We start from the raw sequence: 11,076 nt of genomic DNA on the forward strand, positions 1-11,076 counted from the left end.
CCCCATCAGTACTTCATTGACACTTCCAAAAATACTGAATATTGAAAACTTCCTAAGCAAATACTCTCAAGTTATTATTATTATTATTATTTGCATAACTAATTCACTTCATTGTACTGATGGGGTGGTCATAATAATCTGGCCACTCAGTGTATACTCATTATCTTGTTACAGGGTCCTTTGGCCATTTTCTTTCAGTTAACTAGTGCCAGGTCTAAAAGCTTTCCAAAGAAACCTATGAGCAAAGAATCATCATAGCTCCTCTTTTTAAGAGTGAGTCATTTGGGGGTCAAGTAATAAATTAAATCTTGTCTAAAAATCTGTCTTACAGTAAGAGTGGGTCCACTTATTTGTTGACCCCTCTGGAGGTCATTTTTCCAGTTCTCTAATGTAGACTGTTGTGAGCACATAGTGAGACTTGAAAAATAAATGAAGAGCATTTAGCCCAATACCTAACATATAGTGAATGCTAAAGAGAAAAATTTACACAGTACGGCAAGTCAGAATAGCTTACAAAATGGGTTGTCTACCTGAAAGTTGGAGGCTGGGCCTCCACACAAAAGAATATCATGATGTTTAAAAAATAATTCTTTTCAGCCCAGCCAGTGTGGTCTGGTGGACTGAGTACCATCCCATGTACCAGGAGGTGGCTGGTTTGATTCCCGGTCAGGGCACATGCCCTGGTTGCCAGCTCCATCCCTGGTGGGGGGCGTGCAGGAGGCAGCCGATCAGTGTTTCTCATCTATGTTTCTATCTCTTTCTCCCTCTCCCTTCTTATCTCTCTAAAATCAATCAAAACATATTTAAAAATAATAATTCTTTTGAAAGGTAAGTGGGGAGGAGGTATAGTGGTATTTATGCACTGAGCCATAAATGTTTACATAGTAAGAAAGGTTTTTCCTGCTCAAGAAACATCACCCCACCCTACTGGAAGATTCTGATTTGCATCCTAATAAAATATCCCACATTACAGAGCACTTTCTCAATTACTGCAGGTTGAACAAAGTACTGCACATTAGCCTGAAAGGACCTCAATCAATACTAGTTTGGATTGCTTAAAGAGGTCACTGGCAGAATCAGCTAAAAATCAAAAAAAAAAGGGGGGGGGGGGAACAAAGGAAGGAAGGAAGAAAAAGGCAAGGGAATTTAACACAATTTAGCAATTATTCCTGGGGCTCTTCCATCACAACTGCAAGCTTAGATACTGCTATAAACAAACCTCTTAACGATGATTTTTAAAAAGAAATAGAGGAAGTAGTTACATGATGGAGGTCAGAAATACAGCTAATCAGAGACACGTAGAAGCCCAGACAGCAAAGGAGTGGTTACTGGGACTAAGTGACATTGTCACACAGAGGCTCAACATCTCTGCCATTTAGCTAACATGATGGGAGTGCCAACGATGTGCTCTACAGAACTGTGCTCAGTGACACAAAGACACTGATCTAGAAGGAGGGTGAGAACAGGCTGATCCTCTAGGGCAGTGATGGCGAACCTATGACACGCGTGTCAGAGGTGACACGCGAACTCATTTTTTGGGTTGATTTTTCTTTGTTAAATGGCATTTAAATATATAAAATAAATATCAAAAATAGAAGTCTTTGTTTTACTATGGTTGCAAATGTCAAAAAATTTCTATAGGTGACACGGCACCAGAGTTAAGTTAGGGTTTTTCAAAATGCCGACACGCCGAGCTCAAAAGGTTCGCCATCACTGTTCTAGGGGAACGATAAAAGAATCTGTGACTAAATCAATCCAATAACGTACGCTGATGCATCAGCGTCACATCTTTCTGGGTTGGGAAACAGAAGATCGACTTATCTTTGGGCATATGTGGTCTTCGCCGACCCTATTCTAGTGAGAGTGAATGTATTCAAGCCTCGGTGGGTACACGCCTGTGAATTACAGACCACTGAGTCTTTCTTTAGAAGGCAGGACCTGTCGATCCGCAGGCTGTGACTTTGATCACTTGGAACCCATTGCCGATTGAAGTGAGCGATGCCAGACAGTGTGCGTTCTGGTTTAAAGAAAGTACCCATTTTGTTAGCAGCAGGAAGGAGTGGGAAATTACCCATGAACAGTGTGTGTGTTTTTTACAGCCTGGGGCAGAGGCAGTGGATAGAGTGGGGATTAAATTGCCAACACCACCACTATTTCAAGGCTTCAGGAATTATTTCAGTGCTTTGATAATACATCCAAAATGTGAAGCACTGCAAAAATCAAGGGTGTACCTACCAGCTGGGGTGTGTGCATGTGCATGTATGTATGTGTGTATTTGTATATATGTTTGCACATATATTCACATGCACATATATTTTTGACTATAATCTTCAAGATTACAAAGAGGGAGAGGACAACAACCAAAAAAGAGAGAGAGAGAGAACACAATATTGGTATAATTTAAAGCACTTCGCATCATAACTTGGAATCAGAAATTGAAATTGGTTTTTCAGCTGTGGGAGTTTTTAAAGTAATAAACTATCCAAAACTGGTAAGTATCTCACAGTCAAAAGAGGATCGAGTTTCACTAATGTCATTAAAATTATTGCCAAACATGAACATGGATGCCGAAAACAACTATGGGACAATCTCACTTTAGGAACCTCAGTTAGTTTAATCTTGAGAATATGCACCAGATACTGAGGTAGGTGAATGAAATATGTAAATTCAATCCTTAGAAGATCCTTAGATATTATTCTTAAAATCCTTCGGTATTATTCTCCTGAAATTATAGACAAGGGTAATCAATCTCAGAAAGGAGACCTATTCAAGGTTGTGAGGCTGAAAATGTTTGCATCCAAAACCCTGCATTTTTTTCAAATAGAATTAGAGAAGGAGGGAAAGAGGGAGAGAGGGAGAGAGGGAGAGAGGGAGAGAGGGAGGGAGAGAGAGAGAGGGAGAGAGATAGAGAGAGAGAGAATGGATGCTTGTTTCATTCCACTCTAGCCTAGAGGCTAGGACAGTGGTGAGTACACAGTGCGAACTCAAAAAATATTCTCAATACGTATTTATTCAGTGAACCAGTAGATAACATTGCCTGCAAAAATGTGTATCTTCCTCCTTCCCCTCTATTCAATCTTTCCTCAAGGGCATTTCTATTTCATTAACTAGAACACACACACACACACACACACACACACACACACACACACACACACACACACACACACCCCTCACACCCCAGACAGCTTGACTTTGTAAAACATTGATTGGCTAGGCTGCTTCTTAAACAATCCTAATCAATAAAGTGTCCCCTACCTATAGAGACAATATGACAGTGTGGGCAGCCCAATTTCAAATAAGGTTTGTCTCCTATGGAATAGTATAAAAATAAAACTTGGTGTTTGGTTCAAACAAATGCAGACCAATACTGTGTATAATTTCTGCTGGATAAACATAAAATCCCCTGATATAAGAACAGAAAGGCCCTTAGAGATCGGCTGCTAGCAGCCTTCTATTGGACTTAGAGTAATAGCCTCCTCACTGGCCTCCCTAAATTCAACTGGGACCCTTCAGTTCTCTCTTGTGGTTGCAGCCAAATTGATTTTCTTAAAAATGCAAGTAAGTTCATTTCATTTCCCTGTTTGAGACCTTCAGGGCATCCCGCTGCTCTTGCAATAAATTCATTTTCTTAGCCTACAAGGCCCTACATGCAAAAGGAGGAATGGGCTAGATCACATTCCCTGTGCTCCAGCCACAAATCGTCAGCTTCTGCTCTGCAAAGTCCATGCTCCAGTGTACCACTGGGCCTTTGCACATGCTACCTCCTTCCCACTTTTGGGATAGCTCACACTTCCACCTCATTTATCCCACTTGTTTTTCAGATCGTCATAGGATTGCTCTCTCAAATAAGATTTTTCAGACCCCATGAAAAAAAAATCTGACTTGTTTGGTTTATAGGCTCATGAACTCTGGTTCCTTTACTTCAGACTGCTTATCTCCGTTTGTTTTTATAAACTGACTTGCATGAGTATGGCACCAGTTTTGGTCTTTCCTACCAGACGACCAGTCTCATGTGGGCAGAGATTGGCTCATCCATGTATCACCAGCACAACGCTCACCACATATTAAGTGGTCAATAAATACTTGGTAAGTTGATCACCTGGCGCCAACTCTCACCCTTGTGTTCATGAGGTCATACCTTGATAGTACTCTTTATGGAAACACCCTGCAGTCGCCCCTTTGGGAATTGGAACCAAAAGAGTGTACCTACACTAAGTGGGACCTGAACTACAAGGGCACTGCAGTGGGGAACCAGCACAAGAGGAAATGTCCTGTGGCCAAGATGGGTCAGATGTGGTGCTATTCCACAGCTGCTAAAAGTCACACAGCAAGAGAATGAGTTTGAATTTCAGATGGGGAAGAAAGCCATAACTGACACTAGAAAGGCAATGATAACAGGTTCTACAGCCAATGAGAAAATAATAATAACAATCAATGAATGACAATAAGATAATGAGCCACCACCATTATCCTCGTTTTCAGCAGCAGCCACATACTCAATGATCAGTTTCAACATCATCCAGTTTAAAGATGTACAATCTGAGAAGGTTGGAAATGGCCAGGAATGGGCTTGAAGGATGAGCTGGAACGTAAGTCAATTTACTCAGATTATGAGTCCTCTTTGAGATGTGAAGGCTCGTCCATGCATTATGTTTGTAATGGTAGCTGTGTGATAAAAATTCCAGACTGCCAGGTATGAACCTAATTCATTTATAAATCCTGCCACTGCCCCTTACCTCAGATCTTGGACAAGTTCCTAAATATTTCCAAGGCTCAGTTTCATCATCTGAAAAATGGGGGCAGTAACATTTCTAGCATTTTAGGATCATTTAGGGAATTAAATAAAGTCATGAATGCAAAGTGTTTGAAGTGGACCTAGCCCATGATATAGGCTCAATACATGGTCATTACTATTACTAAAAAGCAGGATTGAGAAAAATGCCATCTCCAACTGTATATTAGAAGAGGAAAATGTAATGGATGACAAAATGGTTAGAAATAAAGAAAGAGACTGACATGAAACATTGAGTGAATTATCTCCATTTCCTTCTCTGTCCTTTGGGGGAAAGACTACTGTTCTCTGTAACACTGTGCTCTATAGAAAACACAAATTAAGAATGATTGGACCATCTCAGCATTTCCCAATGTAAAGTCCAGGGACCTCTAGCCCTTTAAGATGATCTTGCAAAAGAAAGCCCTTGATCGATCTGAGGAAAATATTACAGGCTTTGAGAACTCTTATAACGAAAATCCTGTCACACTGTTTAAATTACTTGACCACAGTACCCTTTCTATGTTATCATCATTAGCATGCCAAAGATTGTACCTTGTACACTGCTTATGTATTCCATTCTTTTCCACTTGACAGATGAAGAAATTGAGCCAAAGGGAGGCCTAGTTATCTGTTTTCCCTAACTGTTATGTTTGAAGTAGAAAGAAACACACAGCTGTAAATATCCAAACACACGGGAGAATGAGAACATGCATATTATGCAAAACCATTACAGTCTCACTGAGGACTTCCTGTGCTTGTTTAATAAACATCTATCCTTTTACTTTTCCATTTTTAAGGTTGGGCGTGTCTATGGCATTGAAATGGGAAGCAATAAAGACACATTTCCAACCCAAGCTTTCTTCATAATTTCAGAATATAATTTTGCCAGGATTTTAGATATGCTAGAATACTGACACAAGGTTCATGTAAAAAACATGTTCGTTTCCTAGCTTTTTAAAAATAATAAATCAGATGGATGGTAACCATGGGGGTTTGGACAGCAGATTTTATTTTGAAAAAAATGCTCACAGCAATATTTGTAGTTCTGCATATTCTTCCATAGCCTGCTACTCCCATCAGGAGTTGGAGACTAGTCCCTTTCCTTGAATGTGAGTGGGAAGGTCTGCTCCGAACAACAGAGTACAGTGTCAACCTGTCTTCTTCTCAAGATGCTGGCCCCTGAGACCCAGCCACCATACTGAGGAGTCAGCCTGTAGACAGATGTCCTGGCTGGTTACATGGCTCATCTAAAGCTTAAGTCCACAGCCAATACTGATCTAGTGCTGGATATCGTATACGTAAAGGCATATCAGCTAGAATATCAGTTAGAAATGTAACAAAGCCTTGAGATGATTCCAGCCCTAGCCTTTGAGTTTCTTCAAAATATTGTTGAGTAGAAGTGTCCCATTCCAGCTGTGACTTGTCACAGACTGTAGCACATATATCTATGAGTATGATAAATGGTTTTTTATGTCCCTAAGTTCACAAAGTAGCCATAGCTATTAGAACAAGAGATCATTTGAAAAGAAAAAAGGGAGAAAAGAAAACCAACTTTTAATGTATCCCTACTATGTTCCTTTGGAGATACTCATGTTGTATTAACTCATTCACTAGGTAGATAAATAGATAGATACATAGATAGATACTAGTAGATATGTATATATCCTACTTTCTTCTTCTCAGGAACGTTTCTGAGTGTATTTTGTTTAACTCTCATAACTCTATGGAGCTAGTACATTATTTTTATTTTTAAGGTAATACATTTCATACATTTGAACTTCACTTGCCAGCACTGGTATAGATTCAGTGCCCAGTATATATATGGAGGGAGCCCATGTTCCTTGGCCATTCGTAAGATGGTGGATGTCTTAAAAATCCCAATTCTGTTGGCAATAATTGTCACATACCCTACTCAGATGTGTCTCTGTAATATGCACATCATAATAGTCACTAGGTTTCCAGGAGAACTTGACTATTCTGTTCCCTTCATCTCCCTGACCCAGCCTGAGTGATACTGGCCATGTGTCCAGCCAGGCTGGGTGCCTCTGTATTACCAAGCCGGCACCTGTGGTAGACACCTGAGAGCAAGTGGAAGGAATGATCCAAGTCCCAGCCACAGTTCATGCCTAAATGGCTCCACCTAATAGTACCTTCAACCTGATTTACCAGCTTACTTTTATCTCAGATCTACTCCCACCTTTCTCTTTGGATTATGTTCCATATGCTTTCCATGACTTCCTTTCTGATTTGGCAACCCAACCATAGTCCTGATCTCTCCACTGTCTCTGCTCTCCCAGTGTGAGTCAGTTCATTCATTCGATGACCATTTGTGAAATGCATCCTATGTCAGGTGTACCATGAAGTAGAAATCTCTCATCTGTGGGCATTTTTCCATGAAGCATATGCTCATCTGACTCACGCCAGTTTCATTGTGGTGCTGAGACAGACTGTGTTTCTCCCCTGAGTCACCCCAACACTCAAAGAATGAACAGAGATGGTCATGGGACAGTTTGGAACAGAAAGCACGGGATTTAACAAATCACTTTTCATCTCAGGCTGCCTGGCTTCCAATCTCAGCACTGCCTTCCATCAGCCGGGATACCTGAAACAGGTGACATCATCATTCAGGGTCGGGTTCTCCAGCTGTAAACTAGGGGCAATGACGTTGCTTCTCATAGAGATGATGTGAGAATGAAATGAGACCACCTGTGGAATGGGTACAGTTCAGTTCCGGGTGTACAGCAGGCACTCAATCCTCCCTGAGGATGTTGATTCCTGCCCTTCGCTTACAACTTCACACTGGGCACTGAGTGTTGGTTCCTAAGGTGAGTGTTGGGTCCCTTCCCCTCTTTGCACGCTATTCTGGGATCATTCCTACACTTGGCTTCAATTCCCCAAGCTTTTCTCGGCAACAGATATCCTTTCTTTGCGTGTGTGTCAGCTTCGATTATTCCCTTCTCAGTTTTACCTGCCATTCCTTCTAAGGAGACAAATATTCTGGTCCACTGACCTGTAAGCGAGGGTGGGGCATCAGATGGTAAACACTCAGATTTGGGCATATCTAAGCTGGTGCAAGGTGAGGTTGGATGCCATGGGACCTGGGGAAGAGGGCTAAAGGCCTTTGAGATTTAGCTGGTGCTGTGTCTAATAGAGATTCTAGAGGTGGTGATCATATGTATTATTTGCCTCCATTCAAATTCCACCTCTGCTGCCCACCGGCATGGTTCAGTGATCGAGTGTAAAGCTATGAACCAGGAGGTCATGGTTCAATTCCCAGTCAGGGCACATGCCTGGGTTGCAGGCTCGATCCCTAGTGTGGGGCATGCGGAAGGCAGCTGATCGATGATTTTCTCTCATCATTGATGTTTCTCTTGCTCTCTCCCTTCCTCTCTGAAATCAATAAAAATATATATTTTTTTTTAAAAAATTCTGCCTCTGCTGATGACCGGATCTATTATCTTTGGCGAGCTACCCAACCTCTCCAAGCCTTGGTCTCCCCTCCTATGAAATGGACATGAGAACCATACCATCCACCTGTTGATATTGTGTAGGTTGAGTAAATGTCTGCCAAGTACTTAGCACAGTGCCTGGCACATCCTATGCATTTCGATTGTTTGTCTGTATTTGATGCCCTGCCATGCCACCTCGGGGCCTCAATCCGTCCCAGAGAGGGGTGTGTGGTGCCAACAGCAGAGATCTCTCCAGCTGTGGGTTTGGCTGTGGCCATCTGGCAGCCAGTGTCTGGGAGTGCAGGAGGGTGAGGTGGCTGCTGGGTAGGATCAGCGGCATCTGCTTCGGGGAGAAAAGCTGTCCATGCCCCCTGGCATGTGACCCACTCATAAATCCTCCCAGAAATGGGGACACAGCTGAGCCCTGCTGCTGAGGAAACAGCCGCACTCCCTTCCTCTCGGCTCTGCCTGCTTGGAGCTGGGGCCTCAGCAGCATTTGGCTTGACAGGCAGCTGCTGGCTCCTGATGGCTTCCCCAGCAGCGTCCCTGCAGGCTTCTCTGTCATAGTTCTGGAGGAGAAAGCCTCCTGGTAAAGGGCAGCCACAGAGAATGGAATGCTTATTTAAGCAGGTTTAGGTCATTTAATTCGCCTCTTTAAAAACATGCAGTGCCCTACCCGGCTTGGCTCAGTGGTTAAAGCAATGGCCCTCAGACAGAAGGGTCCAGGGTTTGATTCTGGCCAAGGACACGTACCTCGGTTGCAGGCTCGATGCCCGGCCCTGGTTGGGGCACATGTGGGAGGCAACCAGTCGATGTGTCTCTCTCACATCGATCTCTCTCTCTCTCTCTCTCTCTCTCTCTCTAGATCAGTGGGGAAAAAAATATGGGGAAAAAATCTCCAGGTGTGGATTAAAAAAAATATTGAGGATAGCCTGGATTGATTATCCAATTGGTCCCAATCAAATGACAAAGTTCTTTACAAGCAGAGAACTTTCTCCAACTGGAGGTGGAGGGCTGAGTTAGAGGGAGAAGTCAGAGCGATCCTAAGCATGAGAGGTGGTCTCCAGGGAAGCATGAGAAAAAATGTGGGCATGACGGAGGAGTGCAGGCAAGTCCCCCGCACACAGCACCAAGGAAGCCGCGACCTCAGTTCTACAACCACAAGGAACTGGATTCAGCCAATAACCCAGAGGAGATTGGAAAGTGGCCATTCTCCAGAGCCTCCAGGTAAGAAGCAGGCCAGGTGACATCCTGCTTTGGCCCTAAGAAACCCCAAACAGAGCACCCAATGGGGCCACTGGAACTGCTGATCTACAGAACTGTAGGATGAGAAATTGGGGTCATTTCAAGCCACCATGTTTGTGGTGATTTGCTGTTGATACCAGTAGAAAATGAATACAACTTCTGAAAATAAGTTTCCTATTCTTTAAGATGGTGTTGGGCTAGGTCCGGGACTGATTTACCTCCAGCACTTCATTCTATACTCCTTGGCCCACCAGCACCACCTCCTCTCACTCCATTCCCCAGCCCTAGCTTTTTCAATAGGGACATCACTGGAATTTGAGATGGGAAATTTTTCACTGGACAGAACATTATCCGAAGCATTACAAGACATTTAGCATTCTGGACTCCTTGGGTCCTAAATGCCAGTGGCGTTGCTCATCATTGTGACAACAAAAATAGAATCCCCTGGGGGTGTTACGTCTGAGCATCACTGTAAGAAATATGGAAATATTCAACCAGTGTGTCCTGCACAACTATGTACACCAGGCAGTCTCGTGACACTGGTTGATGTGGGTCAACAAAAAAGAGTTGCTGTCTAAACACTTAGGCAGTTTGAATGCTACAGGAGATAAAAACAGGGTAAGTCAGTGGAGAGGGAAGGGGTGGCGTGTATGCTTTTTCTGGAGTGATCATAAAAGGCCTATCCATGGAGGTTACATTGAGTTGAGTTCTCATGTTAAAAAGGAGCAACCAGCTCGAGGTTAAGAGAAAGGAAATCTCAAGCATGAGGATAAACAAGCACAAAGCCTTTTGAGACACAGTGTGCAGAGGTTGGTCCTGGTCACACGTGTCATTGCGGGCCAGGGCTGGGCAGAGTTAACTCTGCTGTCAATGGCAGCCATCAGACGCTGCTCTTTTAACATTTTGTATGGACAGTTTCAAAGTTAACTTGGTAACATGGTGCCATAAGTTACCCTGTGTTCATGCAATCAGTCACCCAGCTTTCGGAGGCCAATCTTGCTTATCCATGGCCCCATTCACTGTCTTCAACCCAGATTACACTGAAACCAACCCCAGACATGATCAAATGTCACCTCTAAATATTCCCATCTTAAATATTCTAAGCACAACAACTTTTTAGGTATACCACTAGTGTCATTATTAAAGCTAAAATGAACAAAAATTATATAATACTATCAACTATATTGCAGGGTTTTGAACCGGAGGATGAAGTGGTCTGGTTTACCTGTTAGGATCCTCACCTTGCTGCAGATGGAGGCAGGGAGACCAGGAGGCTGTGCAGCCCTGGAGGTCAGGAATGGTTGTGGGTTGGCCAGGGTGCTAATGGTGGGTGGTGATAGTTTAACTGTGGCTGGGAAGGAAATAGAGGCATCGAAGATGATGCCGATGGTTTTGGTCTCAGTGACTGGGTAGAGGACTGAGACATCCAAAGACCAGGAAAGCTAGTTTTGAGAGGAGGAGATCCATACTATCATAAGCTCTAACAACACAGGCTTTTCCACATGTCACACACATCCCTGCCTTCAGTCATCACTTGCAATGTCTCCAGCACCATCACTTAAACTCCCCTTGGCAACTTAGGCCAAGCTCACATGCCTTCTCTTC

The sequence above is a fragment of the Myotis brandtii genome, unplaced genomic scaffold (genome assembly GCF_000412655.1).
Source record: "Myotis brandtii unplaced genomic scaffold, ASM41265v1 scaffold313, whole genome shotgun sequence".
In the NCBI taxonomy this organism is placed as follows: domain Eukaryota; kingdom Metazoa; phylum Chordata; class Mammalia; order Chiroptera; family Vespertilionidae; genus Myotis; species Myotis brandtii.